Genomic DNA, 17,836 nt, shown 5'->3' on the forward strand with positions numbered 1-17,836 from the left:
CCGACGGAGTGAATGGCTCCCACAGTGCTGTCTGCTGGGATCATTTCCTGGGCACTGATGTCTGTGAATGATGCTCTCATGTCTTCTAGAAGATTCGAGGCTCATTACTTCCCATCACTGAGCAAAGGACAACGTTCCATACACCTGGCACAGTCCCCTGTATGTGGTAGGGATAAATGACTGACTAGAAGAAGAGCCCAAATGAGATCATCTCAAAAAATTTGAAAACTGTCCTTTGAGCCTTAAAATGAGTGTGGCTGACCACTGATGTGAATTCTCATGCCAAAGCACCAGCTGTAATTCTACACAGCCAGTGGTTGCAGCACTGGGGATTCCTGTCAGCACAGACACTTCACAGCTACACCTCCGTGCTCTGAATTATTTGGATTTTACCATTGCCTGCAAGAAGGATCCCTAAAGATGTCACCACTGTATTTAGATCATTTAAATTTCTACAGCATCTATGGTGTGGCAGGCACTGTCTTAGGCACTTTACATACACAAACTCAGAATCTTCATAATATTTTTATAAAGTAGTTATTACTACTCCAATTTTCAGATGAAAAGTTATTCCCCGTGGCTAAGAAACATGCCCAGTAAAGGGCTCAATTCAATGAGAAGGCCTAACTATTCTAAATATACATGCATCCAACACAGGAGCACCTGGATTCATAAAGCAGGCCTTAGAGACCTTCATAGAGAGAAAGACTCCCACACAGTAATAGTGGGAGATGTCAACATTCCACTGACAGTGTTAGACAGATCACCGAGAGAGAATTAATGAAGATATTCAGGGTCTGAACTCCACATTGGACCAAATAGATATGATAGACCTCTATAGAACTCTCTACCCCAAAGCAACAGAATATACATTCTTCTTTTTGCCGCAAGGCACATATTCTGAAACAAACCACATAATTGATCATAATCCTCAGGCAAATGTGAAAGAACTGAAACCACGCCAAGTGCAATCTTGGACCACAGCACAATAAAAGTAGAAGTTAAGACTCAGAAAGTCATTCAAAACCATGCAATTACATGGAAATTACACAACATCCTCCTGAATGACTTTGGGCAAATAATGAAATTAAGGCAGAAATCAGGAAGCTCTTTGAAACTGATAAGAACAAAGAAACAACATACCAGAATCTCTGGGACACAATTAAGGCAGTGTTAAGAGGAAAATTCATAGCACTAAATGCCACATCAAAAAGTTGGAAAGATCTCAAATTAACAACCTAACATCACAATTAAAAGAATTGGAGAAGCAAGAACAAATCAACCACAAAGCTAGCAGAAGACAAGAAATAACCAAAATCAGAGCTAAAGAAAATCGAGACACGAAAAACCATTCAAAAGATCAATGAATCCAGGAGTTGATTTTTTGAGAAAAAAATTAGTAAGATAGGCTGCTAGCTGGACTAACAAAGAAGAAAAGAGAGGAGGCCCAAATAAATACAATTAGAAATGACAAAGAGAATGTTACCACTGACCCCACAGAAATAAAAATAACCATCAAAAACTACTATGCACACCTCTATGCACACAATCTAGAAAACCTAGAAGAGATGGATAAATTCTTGGACACTTACACCCTCCCAAGCCTGAACCAGGAAGAAGCTGATTCATTGAGCTGACCAATAACAAGCTCTGAATTTGAATCAGTAATGAATAGCTTACCAACGAAAAAAAAGCCCAGGACAGATGAATTCACAGCTGAATTCTACCAGATGTACAAAGAAGAGCTGGTACTATTTCTACTGAACCTATTCAAAAAAACTGAAAAGGAGGGACTCCTCCCCAACTCATTCTATGAGGCCAGCATCATCCTGATACCAAAACCTGGCAGAGGCACAACAAAAAAAGAAAACTTTAGGCCAATATCCTTGATGAACATCGATGAAAAAAATCCTCAGCAAAATTATTGCAAACCAAATCTAACAGCACATCAAAAAGCTAATCCACTACAATCAAGCAGGCTTCATCTCCTGGATGCAAGGTTGGTTCAACACACACAAATCAATCAATGTGATTCATCACATAAACAGAACTAAAGACAAAAACCACGTGATTGTCTCAATAGATGCAGAAAAGGCTTTTAATAAAATCCAGTACCTCTTCATGTTAAAAACTCTCAATATACTAGGTATTGAAGGACCATACCTCAAAATAATAAGAGCTATCTATGACACACCCACAGCCAGCATCATACTGAACAGGTAAAAGCTGGAAGAATTCCCCTTGAAAACTAGCACAAGACAAGGATGCCGTCTCTCATTAGTCCCATTCAACACAGTATTGGAAGTTCTGGCCAGGGCAATCAGGCAATAGAAAAAATAAAGGGTATCCAAGCAGAAAGAGAGGAAGTCAAAGTACCCCTGTTAGTAGATGACATGATTCTATATCTAGAAAACCCCAGTCTTGGCCCAAAATCTCCCTCAGCTGATAAACAACTTAACCAGCATTGCAGGATACAAAATCAATATACAAAAATCACTAGCATTCTTACACATCAACAACAGCCAAGCTGAGAGCTAAATCAGGAAGGTAATTACATCCACAACTGCCACAAAAAGAATAAAATACCTAGGAATGCAGCTGAGAAGGGAGGTTAAAGATCTCTTCAATGAGAATTACAAAATGCTCCTCAAAGAAATCTGAGAATGCACAAATGGAAAAACATCCCAGGCTCATGGATAGAAAGCATCAATTTAATTAAAATGGCCATACTGCCCAAAGCAATTTATAGATTCAATGATATTCCTATCAAAATGCCAATGACATTCTTTACAGAACTAGAAAAAAAAAACTATTGTAAAATTCATATGGAACCAAAAAAGAGCCCAAATATCCAAGGCCGTCATAAGCAAAATGAGCAAAGCTGGAGGCATCATATTATCCAACTTTGAATGATACTACAGGGCTACAGTAACAAACAGCATGACACTGATACAAAAACAGAGACATAGACCAATGGAACAGAATAGACAGCCCAAAAATAAGGTTACACACCTACAACCATCTGATCTTAGACAAAGCTGACAAAAATAATCAATGGAGAAAAGACTCCCTAGTCAACAAAGGGTGCTGCGATAACTGGCTAGTCCTACGTAGAAGATTGAAGCTGGACCCCTGCCTTATACCATGTACAAAAAGCAACTCTAGATGGATTAAAGACTTAAAAGTAAAACCCAAAATTATAAAAACCCTGAGAGACAACCTAGGCAATATCATCCTGAATGAGCAAAGATTTCATGATTCATGTAGTTTCTGCAACAAAAGGAGAAATTGACGAATGGGATCCAATTAAACTTAAGGACCTCTGTAGAGAAAAGAAACGATCACCAGAGTGAACAGACAAACTACAGAATGGGAGAAAGTATCTGCAAACTACGCATCTGACAAAGGTCTCACATTCAGTATCTATAAGGAACTTAAACAAATTTACAAGAGAAAATCAACCCTATTAAAAAGTGGGCAAAGGACGGCCGGGTGCAGTGGCTCACATCTGTAATCCCAGCACTTTGGGAGGCCGAGGCGGGTGGATCATGAGGTGAGGAGATCGAGACCATCCTGGCTAACACGGTGAAACGCTGTCTTTACTAAAAATACAAAAAATTAGCCAGGTGTAGTGGCAGACGCCTGTAGTCCCAGCTAATTGGGAGGCTGAGTCAGGAGAATGGCATGAAGCCGGGAGGCAGAGCTTGCAGTGAGCCAAGATCGCACCACTGCACTTCAGCCTGGGCAAGAGACCAAGACTCTGTCTCAAAGAAAAAAAAAAAGTGGGCAAACGACATGTACACACTTTTTAAAAGAAGACATACATGTGGCCAAGAAGCATATGAAAAAAATTAAACATAATTTATCATTAGAGAAATGCACAGCAAAACCACAGTCAGATACCATCTCACACCAGTCATAATGGCTATCATTAAAAAGTCAAAAAATAACAGATGCTGGTGAGGTTGTGGAGAAAAAGGAACACTTACACACTGTCAGTGGGAGTGTAAAGTAGTTCAACCCCTGTGGAAAGCAGTGTGGTGATTCCTCAAAGACTTAGAAGCAGAACTACCATTCGACCCAGCAATCTTATTAGCAGGTATACATCCAGAGGCATATAAATCATTCTACCATAAAGACACATGCACGTGAATGTTCACTGCAGCACTGTTCACAAAAGCAAAGACATGGAATCAACTTAAATGCCCAGCAATGATAGACTGAATATAGAGAACGTCGTACATATATACCATGGAATACTATACAGCCATAAAAAAATAAGACCCATGACTTCCGCAGGAACATGGATAGAGCTGGAGGCCATTATCTTCAGCAAACTAACCCAGGAAGAGAAAAACTAATACTGCATGTTCTCACTTGCAAGTGGGAGCTAAATAATGAGAACACACGGACACACAGAGGGAACAACACACTCTGGGGTCTATTGGAGGGTGGCGTATGGGAGGGGGAGGGGACCGTGAAATATAACTATTGAGTAGTAGACCTAATTAAACCTCGGCAATGAAATAACCTGTACAATAAATCTCCGTGACAGGAGTTAACCTATGTAAGAAGCCTTCACATGTACCCCGGAACCAAAAATAAAAGTTAAAAAAGAAAAAAAGAAACACGCCCAAGGTCACACAGAAAATGGGGACTGGAATGTGAACCCAGGGAGTCTGGCCCCAGAATCCACAGCCTTCAGCACACACAGTGCTGCGTCTTCCGGGAGCCGAGGGAAGATGATTTCTGCCATCACTCTGGGAGCGCCAATGGGAAACTGGGCAAGTCGGATGCTAAGCCTCCTCTCTCCACGTTTTCTTTGTATTTAAATCATTTTCTGTAGCTAGGCCATCTCTGCATTTCCGGCCCTGCCATGAGTGATGTTCTGGGCTCTGTGAGGTGGAGGAAGGCCTGGGCAGAAAGCAGCCCTGGAGTCGGGCACTGCGGCATGCAGATGGCACATGTGTGTGGAGCATGTGTTCCAGCAAGCACAAGGAGAGGCTGCTCAAACCCACGTATGACCTTCGGCTGGCAGATGCATCTGACTTACCCAGCCAAGAAACCAACCCCTCACACTCCCTGACCCCAAACCCCCAAGAGCACCATCCACAGGGAAGGGCCCTACAGACAGGGGTAGCTGAGCCCTGCACCAGGCACAGACAGTGTGTGGGGTCCTGGGGGTCCTCACACCTGAGACACAGGTCAGGGCTGTGCAGGGTGAATATAGACAGCTGTATGTGAGAGAGAGGGTCTGTAAGAACAGCGATGCCACAGGGCTGTGGGACGCTCAACATCTCTCAAAAACAAACAAACAAAAAATGCTATAAATCTTCCCTGAAAATGGAAAGCAGTTATTTGCAGATGTTTGGGTTTGTCATTGTTTTCCCCTAATTTCAGGGACAATATGGCACTGCTGGCTCTCTCACGTGCCAGATGCAGACACATCGCAGACCCATGCACACTTCACAGGCACGTGCATACCTCACCCACCGTATGCACACTTCACAGACCCAGGACACTTCACAGGCTTGTGCGCACATCATGTGCACTGTTCACAGACCCATGCACACCTCACAGACCCAGCACATGTCACAGACCCGTGCACACCTCACAGACGCAGCACATGTCACAGACCCGTGCACACCTCACAGACCCAGGACATGTCACAGACCCGTGCACACCTCACAGATCCAGGACATGTCACAGACCCGTGCACACCTCACAGACCCATGCACACCTCACAGATCCAGCACACTTCATAGGCACACGCACACATCACAGACCCAGTCCAAGCACATGTCACAGACCCGTGCACACATCACAGACCCGTTCACACCTCACAGACCCAGTACACATCACAGGCATGTGCACACCTCACAGACGCAGCACATGTCACAGACCCGTGCACACCTCACAGATCCAGCACACGTCACAGACCCGTGCACACCTCACAGACCCAACACACCTCACAGACCCAGCACACATCACAGGCACATGCACGCCTCACAGACCCAACACACCTCACAGACCCAGCACACATCACGGGCATGTGCACTCGCTCACATCCTCACAACATCATCTTATATGATGGCCTCAATCACAGGCAGCCCTGCAACGTCAAACAAGCATGAAGGCTGCTCCCAGGGTTTCGTTTGTTTTATTAATGCCGAAAGTGGTTAACTTTCAGAAATTCACTGCACTGTCTTCTTTTCATTTCCCCATAGATTGGGGAAACCTTCAGCACATACTGGGTTTGGAAATCATTCTCCAGAAAGTCTCCAAATGCATCTGGACAGGACAGACAGTGACAGCCAATTCATTTCCCATCAACCTTCCCATCCCTTCTTCCTACCTAAGATCTCCACTTCTGCACAGCGTCCAGTCCATCCTTACACACAGTTGGAAAAACAAGCTGAAATTAGGACCATTTTTTCAAAAAGGCAACAATAAAAAAGAAAACATGCAAGTTGGTTTTCTGCCCTTCTGGAAACTCAGTCTCAACTACGACTATTCTCTACTTGCTTCAGGGGCTTCAGGAAGCAGAGCTGAGTCCACGACCCAGGGTTACGTTTTGTGCCCACCCCTGGTCTGTCTGCCATCTCATGAGCTCCCTCTCCTGCCCCCCGAGCCATAGACATTTGACAGCTTAGGGTGGTTCGGGGTCGGGAAGGCTCCTGCCAAATGCAACATGGGGGTGGAAACACAGCATGGGAGGGGCCGTAACTCACAGAGGGGGAAGGAGAACAGAGTCCCTGGCACAATTAAAGTGAAGAATGGCAAATACTATGTGTGGTTTACAAAAACAGCTCTGCTGGGACAGAGCAGGGAGGAACAGAGGAAATGAAGCCTCAGGAAGTCCTCCCAGGCACATGTCACACAGAAAGCCCCTTCTCCTAGGACTCTCCATAGTTAGCTGCCTCTTGTGTTTCCACCCTAAAATTCCGCTGGAAAATAACAGCACATGAGCTTCCCACGCAAAGGGCCCTGGCTTTCCCTATGAAGAGCTGTGGCCTTTTCTCAGGCCAAACGTGACCCACACAGGACAAGGATCGAGCCGGTGCAGAGAAACTTCCTTTGGACGCCTCTGGAAGCCTTCGCTGACCTCTGTGTGAGTGGATCTGAGGCCCAGGCAGCTCCGGGTGTGGGGGCTCAGCAACAGCGAGGGGTCTGTGCCAGCCCAGCCTCCCAGCCCTTGGGTGGTGATGAGTATGTAGAAAGCACTCAGTCACCTTCACCTCCAGCCTCTCTGTGAGCTATTGTCTCCATTTTGCAGATGAGAAAACCAAGTCTCGGAGCAAAGTCACAGAACCAGTGCACTGCAAAGCCTCTGGTCTCTCCACTTTGCGGTGCTTTAAATACCTCCACTTGTTTTATTTTGATGCGTGGGTGATACTGCCCCCAGCCGAGCAACTCACACGAAAGTCACATTTTGTTAGAATGGGAAATCCATTGTCAGTGCACTCACTGCTGCCTTCTACATGCCAAACACAGGTGCGGTTTAATAGACTTTCACTCTGCTTATCTGGCAAGACTCTTCCCAGAAGAAAATACGTCTGAGAAGTTGAAGCAAACCTGCTCCTAGAACCTTAGAGTCTTATCCTCTACAGAGTCCAAATGGTTCTATTCTCATTTGATAATTTCCCTTTGAACACAGTTCATCACAGGTGTCACTCACAAGTAAGTGACAAGCACCTCCACCCTCCTAGAATGGCTCCTTTCAACAGAAAACCCTCCTAGAATGGCTCCCTTCAATAGAAAACCCTCCTAGAATGGCTCCCTTCAATAGAAAACCCTCTGAGAATGGCTCCCTTCAATAGAAAACCGTCCCAGAATGGCTCCCTTCAGTAGAAAATACACCGGCAGGAAGCTCCTGCCTTGTCACTCAGGCACAGACCCCGGCTCAGCATGGCTATCCCTCCCTGCATCTCCCACCATCAGAGAAACGCGGAGTAGAACCATGTTAGGGTAACTTCTCATCAAGGGACAAAAGTCACAGGTGCTGGTGAGAATGTGGGGAACCTGTTCCCAGCACTGTCTCCTCCTTCAGGCAGAACAGGGTTAATCCCCACAACATGAGACCCCTACAGTTCCAGAGCCCTAAGTAATCACACCTGTGGCAGAGTCTTCACTTTCGGAACACTTTTCATTCTCAGGAACCATGGTTGTGATTTTTAAGGTGTCAGAATTTTTTCTCTGTAGACTGGATCACATATGAAAAGGTGTTGTTAAGAAGGTAAATCAATGACAAATCATCACTCCGAAATCTCAGGACAAAGTATGAACCTGGACACTGAGGTTCGGGCACCCGTGGGCCTCCTTCAACACATCCCCATGTAGGGACACCGCACCTTTCGGACTTCCTGCCGGGTTCTCCCAGGTGGACCATCAGGTGCGGCACCTGCACGGCCGCTGCCGATCACTGCTCCTCCTCCGCTCCAGGGCATCTGGCAAGTCGAGGTAGGTGAGGATGAGATGGCAGAGATTTTCTCCTCTGCTAAGGAGGAAGCTGCGGGTGCTCTTCAGAGGCCCTGCAGATGGAGGAAGCACACTCCACTTCCCGCTCTCTGGTGAGGGATGCAACCTAATTAAGGGTAATTAACCCAACAGCAGGTGCAAGTGGTCCCCGGGGCTGCCTCGCTGACAAGCCTTGAGCACAGGAGCAAACTGGGGAAGGAGGTGGCAGCCCTGGGACCCGGGACCCCAACCCCTCAGTGCAGCCCACCAGCCCTGGAAGTGACAGCCTCTTCCTCTGCGAAGCGGGGCTACGGGCTGTGATTTCCTGGAGCAGCCCAAGGATTAAATGAGACAGTCAGCAAACGCCTCGGCCAGGCTAGAGACCATTCGGGCCTCTGTTACTGATCGTGCTCAGGGTCAATTAAGTCATGAGTTCAAGCCCCTCTGAAGATGATAGTGGTTTTACACGCCCACCCCTAAGGCATGTGTTCTGGCCCACAGGTGCCCTGACTTCCTGTCACCAAAGGGATTTCCGTAACACGGCTGTGCTGGTCCTGTGGCTGGAACCCTCTTCCAGGCTCTCTTTATGTGGCTGGTGTCAACCCTCCCTCCACTATTCAGTGCTGTAACACAGCTGTGCTGGTCCTCTGGCTGGAACCCTCTCCTGAGCTCTTTTTACTGGGCTGGTGTCAACCCTCCCTCCACTATTCATTGCACACCCCTCTCCAGCCACCTTGTCTGAGGCTCTACCGTGGCCAGGGCTGGATGCTCTTCTTGTTCCCAAATCATCCATTGCCAGCGACCCCTCACCCTAACACGTGGTACCCCTGTGGCTCCCTCTGCCATGGCATGAAGGAAATGTGCACACATCTCGCTGTGGTGATTCACGCGTGAAGACGAGCTGACCGAGCAATCCTGTGCCCCACAAGCAAGTGGCTTGTGTTCTTGTGATGCCACCCAATGCAGGGGCCCAAAAAAAGTGTTTGTTTTTAGAACATTCCCACAGCCAAGTCCATCACTGGCATCCTCACCAAAGGCCAACTCAACAGTGGCAGATGCAGCCCCGACATGGGTGAGGGGTCCCCCCAAACTGATTTCCAATAAACAATCAACCACTGTACACTCCTGAATACGGCAGACACCTGCCACTCATCACTGTTCACCAAGGCCCCGCCAGTCACCACCGTTCACCAAGGCCCCGCCAGTCACCACCGTTCACCAAGGCCCCGCCAGTCACCACCGTTCACCAAGGCCCTGCCACTCATCACTGTTCACCAAGGCCCCGCCAGTCACCACCGTTCACCAAGGCCCCGCCAGTCACCACTGTTCACCAAGGCCCTGTCAGTCACCACCGTTAACCAAGGCCCTGTCAGTCACCACCATTAACCAAGGCCCCACCAGTCACCACCGTTAACCAAGGCCCCGCCAGTCACCACCGTTCACCAAGGCCCTGTCAGTCACCACCGTTAACCAAGGCCGTATGACTCTGAGAAGCCTTGAAAGTCTCAGCATTGTGGGTCCAAATGAACCCAACAGAGACTGGAAGTCTCCAAACACCCCCAGACGACGCCTAGGGCAGCCAGGATGTGATACACACACAGGGCAGCTAGGCCGCCGGAACTCATAGCCACCTCCGTTCCCTTCTTACCTCCACCAGACGGAGACTCCAGAGGCACAAAGACCCCAGAAAACCACAGAGACCCCCAGAAACTCAAAAAGACCCGTGAAAACCACAGAGACCCCCAGAAACTCACAAGGACCCCAGAGAATCATGAACACCCCGGGGACTCACAAGGCCCCACGCACATTTTCTGCCCCGTCACCTTCCCCAGGCCTGTGTTTCTCCCTGTTTTTCTCCACCCCACATCACCACCTCTCAACTGTGAGGACATCAGGATCCTGAGTGCAGATGCACAGGTGCCTAAATCCCGCCACGCACGAGGCCACAGCTTCACAGGCTCCCTTGCCACAGAGGCGAGTGCCCACGTGACAGGCCCAGTGGGGATATAACATTTCCTGAAATCTTATCAGAATTGAGTTGACTTGTGCAGAGCCTTCAGGAGACCATGTCTAAACACTTATGGTACAAATATATAATGTTAAAAGAAATCATTTACTCTCTCTCAAATCACACGAATAGCTTGCATTTCTCATTTAAGAGACTTAGTCTTTCTCTGCCATGGATTTTTGGATGGTATGCCAATCACTGAGTGACTCGAGACAGCTGTGTGTGTCTGTAATATTTTATGTATCTATAAATTATATATAAATATATATAAGTAATACATATATAATGTATAATTATACATGTAATGTATATATATTATTATATAATTATATATTATATGTAATTTGTATATTATATATGTACGTAAATATATATTAATATTAATTAGTAAAAGCTTGACTATATATTCATTATATATTCAGTATATATACTCAATATTATAATTATAAATTAGTAAAAGCTTGAATATATATTAAGCTTTCACTAATTTATATTGAATAAAATGTGTGTCATATCACATATATTGTTTTATAATGTGAGTTCTTCTCTTTATTTGAACATTTCCCGAATTGAATGTTCCCCTATAATACAATATGCTGGCTGCTTTTTTTAGTTCATAAATCTTTTTTTCCTCTTTTTGTGCTAAAATAAACATAATGTAAAATCCACCACCTTGACTGTCTTAGGTGTTCGGCTCAGGGGTGACGAGGACCTTCCCATCGTTGTGTCGCCATCTCCGGAACTCTTCCACCTTCCCAGACTTAGCCTCTGGCCCCATGAAATGCCCCCTCCACCCCCAGCCCCAGCACCCCCCTGTCCGCTGTCTCTGTGAATCTGCAGACTCTGGGTGCCTCCTGTGAGTCGCTCACATTGCGGGTGTCCCTCTGTGGCCGGCCTGTTCACCGTGCTTAATGTCCTCAAGGTTCATCCACGTTGCAGCCTGTGGCGGAATTCTAATAAACAGCATGCTCACTTATTGATTCTGCAAGCAGAGCATACACTGGCCAACAAACAGCCCCTCTGCTCGTCAGCCTTGGCCCCCCACCCTGTGTTGGTGAGTGAGCCTTTGTTGGATTTTAAGGAATTGTTTTCCCAGTTCCATTAGGCAGTGCTTCCAGATCCCCCAGGCTGCCCACTCAGAGACAGATTTTATTTCACTTAACATTTCTGCCTGCCATGCCCACCAGCGCGGATTCAAACTGCTAATATCAGAGTGAAGATGCCGTTCAGGCCCTTCTAGCCCCCGAGGAGTAGACGTGGGCTTGTGAACACCAGGAACCCCAGAAGAAACCCCACATGGGACCGGCACAAGAATCTCACCACACCCTCCCAATCACTGCAGGTGACGCGGGTAAAAGAAATGTAACTGGTATTGCTTATCTTTAAAGAAAGTTTCACTGGAACAGCTATAAAGCAATTGAAATGCTATGGTTAAAGTGAGTGGCTTTAAGAAATTGATTTTTAAATGCTATCATCTATATGAAATTGAATCCATTTTCAAGGTTATTCTACTTCTACAGAATACACGATTTCTCAGCAGCCCTTCCTTCTTACGAAACTCTGTCCTGCCTGGCAGATCACGCGTGGGAAGAGAATGAAGTCAAAAGGAGCTGAAATGCAACAGGCATGCCAAGTTCACACACTCTTCAATCATGATACAGGCGTGCCAAGTTCACACACTCTTCAATCATGACGTCTGACAATTATCCTCTGAAATATACTTTCTAAGTGTGTGACCCACCTTCAACTTCTTATAGAGTAATTCCCCTGTATCAGAGAGGACACATTCTGAGACTCCCAGGGGGTGCCTGAAACTGTGGGTAGGCACGCGCACACACACACACACAGACACACACACATACACACCATAAACCCTAATACACGTTTTTCCCTACACACACCGTACACTGTGGATATGCTAGACAAAGCTTTTCCCTACACACACCGTACACTGTGGATATGCTGGACAAAGGGATGATTCATGTCCCAGGCAGGGCAGAGCAGGAAGGCACAAGATTTCATTACGCTACTAAGAACAGTCTGCAATTAAAAACTTATGACTTGTTCATTTCTAGAATTTTTCATTTAATATTTTCTGATCTCAGTTGACTTCAGGTAACTGAAAGCTCGAGAAGAAAACCCTGGATAAGGGGGCCAACTGTATGAGCTTTGTGGCATAATAGATGCGACATGCTTCCATTGAAATGAGGATTTTGAATGCATGTCTATGGATACTAAGAAGGAATTATCACATTTAAGTGAATTATATTCAGAATCCCAAGGATTGGGTAAATATAAAAGACCTGTGGTATTTCTAAATACTGTACAAACTAATTACCAATGTCTAAATGTCAGGCTACTTGTAGTAAGTAAACCAATTGATTTCAAACAAGCTACCCACTTAATTAATGCAGAAATCTCAGGGCAGAAGACGTTCTCCACCTCTGAAGCTTCAAACCTTCACATAGAAACACGTCCGAACACTCTTCCTAATCCTCCTGGTAGCCTCTGAAAGGGACGAAGTCCCTCCTGCAATGAAGAGACACCCCTGCGAGGATTGCGGTACCACAGACCAGAAGCTCCCTGAGGACTGAGGTCGGCACCGAGTTTACTTATCAACGTAGCCCCAGTACGGCCCTGGTACTTCTCAGACACTCGGTAATTTGTTGAATGAAACTTGTAAGCAAAGATAAATGGCTGCAGGAATGATCAAAGGCTCCTCCACACAGCGGGAGACACACGTCTCTACGCAACACCCAGGTCGCTCCTTGTTGTCTGTTCATTGTTGTGAATGTGAAGAAACTGCTGACAGAAATATTAACTCCCAGAAGCCCTCTGCGGGAATTCATCGCAGTGACTATGCATTCGGAGAGGATCTGAGAGCACAGCCAGGGAAAACCACCAGGCACGTGGGCACTTTCGAAAGCAGGAAGCCAGGAATGCTGGCGAGGCTGAGAACTGAGGTTATTTTAGTAAATAGTTTTTGCCTTCAAAGAATCTCTTTGAAATGCTGTAAGAACAGTATTTTCTAAAATGCACACTAGCCCCAGAGGAGTGAGCCATGAAATGTACCCTTTTCCAAATGAACAGACTGCTGGAATGCACACCTATCCCACCTCCCAGGCACCATTTAGCAACGCATTTGGTAAACAGCAACAGCAAAGTCGCTCTGTGATTTGTGTGATGTTCAAAGCAAGTGAGGACAAAGGGCCCTACCGGAAGCCTGGGGTGGGTCACCGCGTCTGTGGGTGGCCGGGAGCCTGGGGTGGGTCACAGCGTCCGTCGGTGGCCGGGAGCCTGGGGTGGGTCACCGCGTCCGTGGGTGGCCGGGAGCCTGGGGTGGGTCACCGCGTCCGTGGGTGGCCGGGAGCCTGGGGTGGGTCACCGCGTCCGTGGGTGGCCGGGAGCCTGGGGTGGGTCACGGCGTCCGTGGGTGGCCGGGAGCCTGGGGTGGGTCACGGCGTCCGTGGGTGGCCGGGAGCCTGGGGTGGGTCACGGCGTCCGTGGGTGGCCGGGAGCCTGGGGTGGGTCACCGCGTCCGTGGGTGGCCGGGAGCCTGGGGTGGGTCACGGCGTGTGGGTGGCCGGGAGCCTGGGGTGGGTCACGGCGTCTGTGGGTGGCCGGGAGCCTGGGTGGGTCCGGCGTCGTGGGGGGGGGGGGGGTCACGGCGCGTGGGTGGCCGGGAGCCTGGGGTGGGTCACGGCGTCTGTGGGTGGCCGGGAGCCTGGGGTGGGTCACGGCGTCTGTGGGTGGCCGGGAGCCTGGGGTGGGTCCCGGCATCTGTGGGTGGCTGGGAGCCTGGGGTGGGTCACCGCGTCTGTGGGTGGCCATCGCAGGGTGGAGCCCGGTGTGCCTGTCCTCCCTGAAGGCCAACTAACACTGGCTGCATTCCCAGCTGCTCCGTGCCTTGGAAAACATTCTCAAATTTGCCCACAAAGTTGTAAAAGAGCAAACCTGCCCAGGAGGCCCGTGTGAGGAGGAGCCAGTCACACGTCAGGTGTCCCTGAATGTTCCAGAAGCGCATTCCAGCGTTGAAGGTGAATATTCATTGTTTGGGCAACTCATTTGCCATTTTGCATCTAAAACCATCCATTTCCAAGTTAGTTTCCAAATTGTAAACATATTTTTGGAAACAAACTGGTGTGCGGTGGGGTTTCTGTGCTGCACATGCAGAGGACGCCGGGACTCAGTCCAGATCCAAGGCTGGCATGCCCGTGTGTACTCCTGGGGAGGGACGTGTGTCCAGTGGCGCCGCCGACGTTTGCTGAGAGCAGAGCTGCATTGCAAGGGGAATATAACTCACTGCAGTTTTCTCTTCAGTTCAAAACCAGTCAACAAGGTAAGAGAAGAGGCAGAAACATGGAAGGCCATGTGGTTGGGGTTCATACAAACCTCTAAGCAGATTCAGTCAAAGGCAGAATCAACATGGTGCAAAGGCCTGCCCCGAGCTCCCAGCTCGACTCAGCTGAGCACAGGGAGGTAAGTCTCATGCTGGAGGGGACCTCTCCATGCCACAGAGGGTGAAGGCCTGCCCTGGGCTCCCAGCTCGACTCTCCTGAGCACAGGGAGGTGGGTCTCATGCTGGAGGGGACCTCTCCATGCCACAGAGGGTGAAGGCCTGCCCGGGCTCCCAGCTCGACTCTCCTGAGCACAGGGAGGTGAGTCTCACGCTGGAGGGGTCCTCTCCATGCCACAGAGCTCGATGAGTCCCTCGACTCTGGAGCACAGGGAGGTAGGTCTCATGCTGGGGGGGTCCTCTCCATGCCACAGAGGTTGGGTGCTGCTGCTTCTCCTTTTGTGCTGTCTAACACACTGCTCCCTAAAGTTATTGACAATGAATATGGCCCGGAATGCATTTAAATGCTGGTGCCCTGAGCCCACACACAAACCTCCTACATCCACGGGAGAGGTCTGAGTGAAGGCTTGGCAAGCCTTGATTTTATAAGTGGCCCAGGTGCTTCTTAGAGCTTGGGAAATAATCAATAGTCCTGGTTTGGCAGCAACCACAGAAAGTCAGCCATGGTGAACAGCATGAAAACAGGTCCAATAAACCCCAAACACACCTAGAACACATTTACACACTTGTGTGATGTAAATGGAAAAATAATTTAGGGCAACATCATCTCTAAACAAACCAATGTTTTGAAAAATGTTTACACTGAATATTTTCTTCATTTAGCATCTAGATCTTGATTGCTTAAAAAAATCATTAATTTTGTTTTTAAAATATTCAGTTCTCTAAAATTGTCAGATAGTTTTGGTGTCAAATTCAGCCAGAGCCTACTCTCTAGGGAAGAGCATGCCTTCACTCTGTAAACATTTCTTACACATCTCAAGCTTGGCCCACACTGAAAAATAAATAAGCTCTTACTAATGCATGCAATTGCTTTATTACCTATTTACTTTGTATTCTAGAATTATAAGGTTTTTATATTACAAAAAGAAAAAGACACTTAAGAGTAGAGCCTCAGTAGAGCTTTCTTCTCTAGCATGGGACTGTTTTGGCCCGGGACCTGATAAAGCTGACAATAACACAGTAATTACAGCCAGGCCTCACTGTGTGCCCTGGCTGTGCGCCCAGCACTCGGAAAATGGTTTACTTTGAAGACCCCCAAGCCTCACAACAGCGTTGACAGTGGACACTGCTAACCCATTACTAAAATTAAAGCAAGGGGGCTCAGAAAGGTCACCAGGAAGTAGACTCTGAATCACGTCACCCAAAAACCCCTGTGCTCACTGCCGGGAAGTCAAGGGTAACCAGAAGCAGCCCTGATGGAGGGTCCCAACAAAGACCTCCCAGGCAAGGGTGAGCCTGGGGTCTCCTGTGGACAGGGTTGGGATCAGCCTCATGACCAGGGTCTACAGAGGGTAGGTGGTGGGGAGAGAGCGGTTCTGCAGATGTGGGTGCTAAACCCGTCTCTGTTCTTTCCCAAACGTGGCCCTAACGCAACTATGAGGGCCTCCATTCCTGTGCTCTTATGTTCATCGATTTAAAAACAACAAGCAAAGCATGACCACAGCATCTTCATCTCCCTCCTGAAGGAGTACCAGACTGTTCTGCTCCACCCTGGGAAGGTGGTCCATGCGGCACAGGCTGCTGCACCAGGCTGTCTCGCTCCACCCTGGGAAGGTGGTCCACGCCGGCGCAGGCTGCTGCACCAGGCTGTCTCTGCTCCACCCTGGGAAGGTGGTCCACGCCGGCGCGGGCTGCAGCACCAGGCTGTCTCTGCTGCACCGTGGGAAGGTGGTCCATGCGGCACAGGCTGCTGCACCAGGCTGTCTCTGCTGCACCCTGGGAAGGTGGTCCACCTGGAGCAGGCTGCTAAGACCCAGAAGCGCTGCCCCTGAAGAGCAGAGCTGCCCTTCTGTTTCTCCCTGTGTCCACTCAAACTAAACCCCCAGGAAAACAACCACCAAAACCAATGCAAAGGAAACACTCACCCAAGGGGTCAAGACGTTTGGTTGGATAATCCCTGTATAATCTCAGTACATTCTAACATCCTAATACAAGCCTTCTGTGTTCAATGCCACACCCATGCTAAGAGAAGAACGTGCGGCTGGGTCCAGAGAAAGAGGGGGAGGCACGGAGCTTGTCCAGCCACCCTTGTGCCCACTGCACAGTCAATAAAGACACAAAACACAGTGCATTTTGAAGGCTTTGGGTAAATCCCTAAAGAAGCCTCATATTGTGATGAGCCGAGGAATTCAAGCTGCAGCTCGTCGGTGTCGCCATAGAAACAAGACACGTTGGAAGGTGCGATGCACCATCAAAGGACTGAGAAATTTAAGCCTCAGCACAAAATAGAGAAAAGCACTTGAAGCCGGTTTTTTGTTTCTTTTTCTTCACCCAAAAAAACACAATTAATTATTCATTCTCTGTACTGATAGGAAGGCCTCAGTTTTACCATAAATACTGGATTCTCCACCTCTGCAGTTCACTGTGGACCCACCTTGTGACTTTCTAACTCCATTAGTGGATTGGAAAGAAATCATTTTTTATAACATAATTAAGGGTAAAATGCCTTAAAATATTCAGCCTTCAGTTGCTGAAAGCTTTACTCACGTTGGAAATGCTCAACCTTCCGGCTCTACCACCCGGAGTCTCAGCCACAGTTCCAGTTCTCTGCCCCTCCCAGGGCTCTGTTCCCAAATGGGCCACGGCATCAAGAAGCACACAGTGCCCCCTGCCCACTCCAGAGCTGCCCTCCCTCCCTCCACCACAGAGCTGCCCTCCCTCCACCACAGAGCTGCCCTCCCTCCATCCACCACAGAGCTGCCCTCCCTCCCTCCACCACAGAGCTGCCCTCCATCCACCACACAGCTGCCCTCCCTCCACCACAGAGCTGCCCTCCCTCCACAAGCACCTGCGGG

At 48.2% G+C, this 17,836-nt stretch overlaps 1 protein-coding gene across 2 annotated transcripts in view; it reads right to left on the reverse strand.

Annotated features, from left to right (window-relative positions):
• The window catches only part of DLGAP2 (DLG associated protein 2), a 921,880-nt gene that overhangs the window by 543,698 nt on the left and 360,346 nt on the right, over window positions 1-17,836 (reverse strand). The gene's annotated exons all lie outside the window — the stretch shown is intronic.

The sequence above is a fragment of the Nomascus leucogenys genome, chromosome 4 (assembly GCF_006542625.1).
Source record: "Nomascus leucogenys isolate Asia chromosome 4, Asia_NLE_v1, whole genome shotgun sequence".
NCBI classification, from domain to species: domain Eukaryota; kingdom Metazoa; phylum Chordata; class Mammalia; order Primates; family Hylobatidae; genus Nomascus; species Nomascus leucogenys.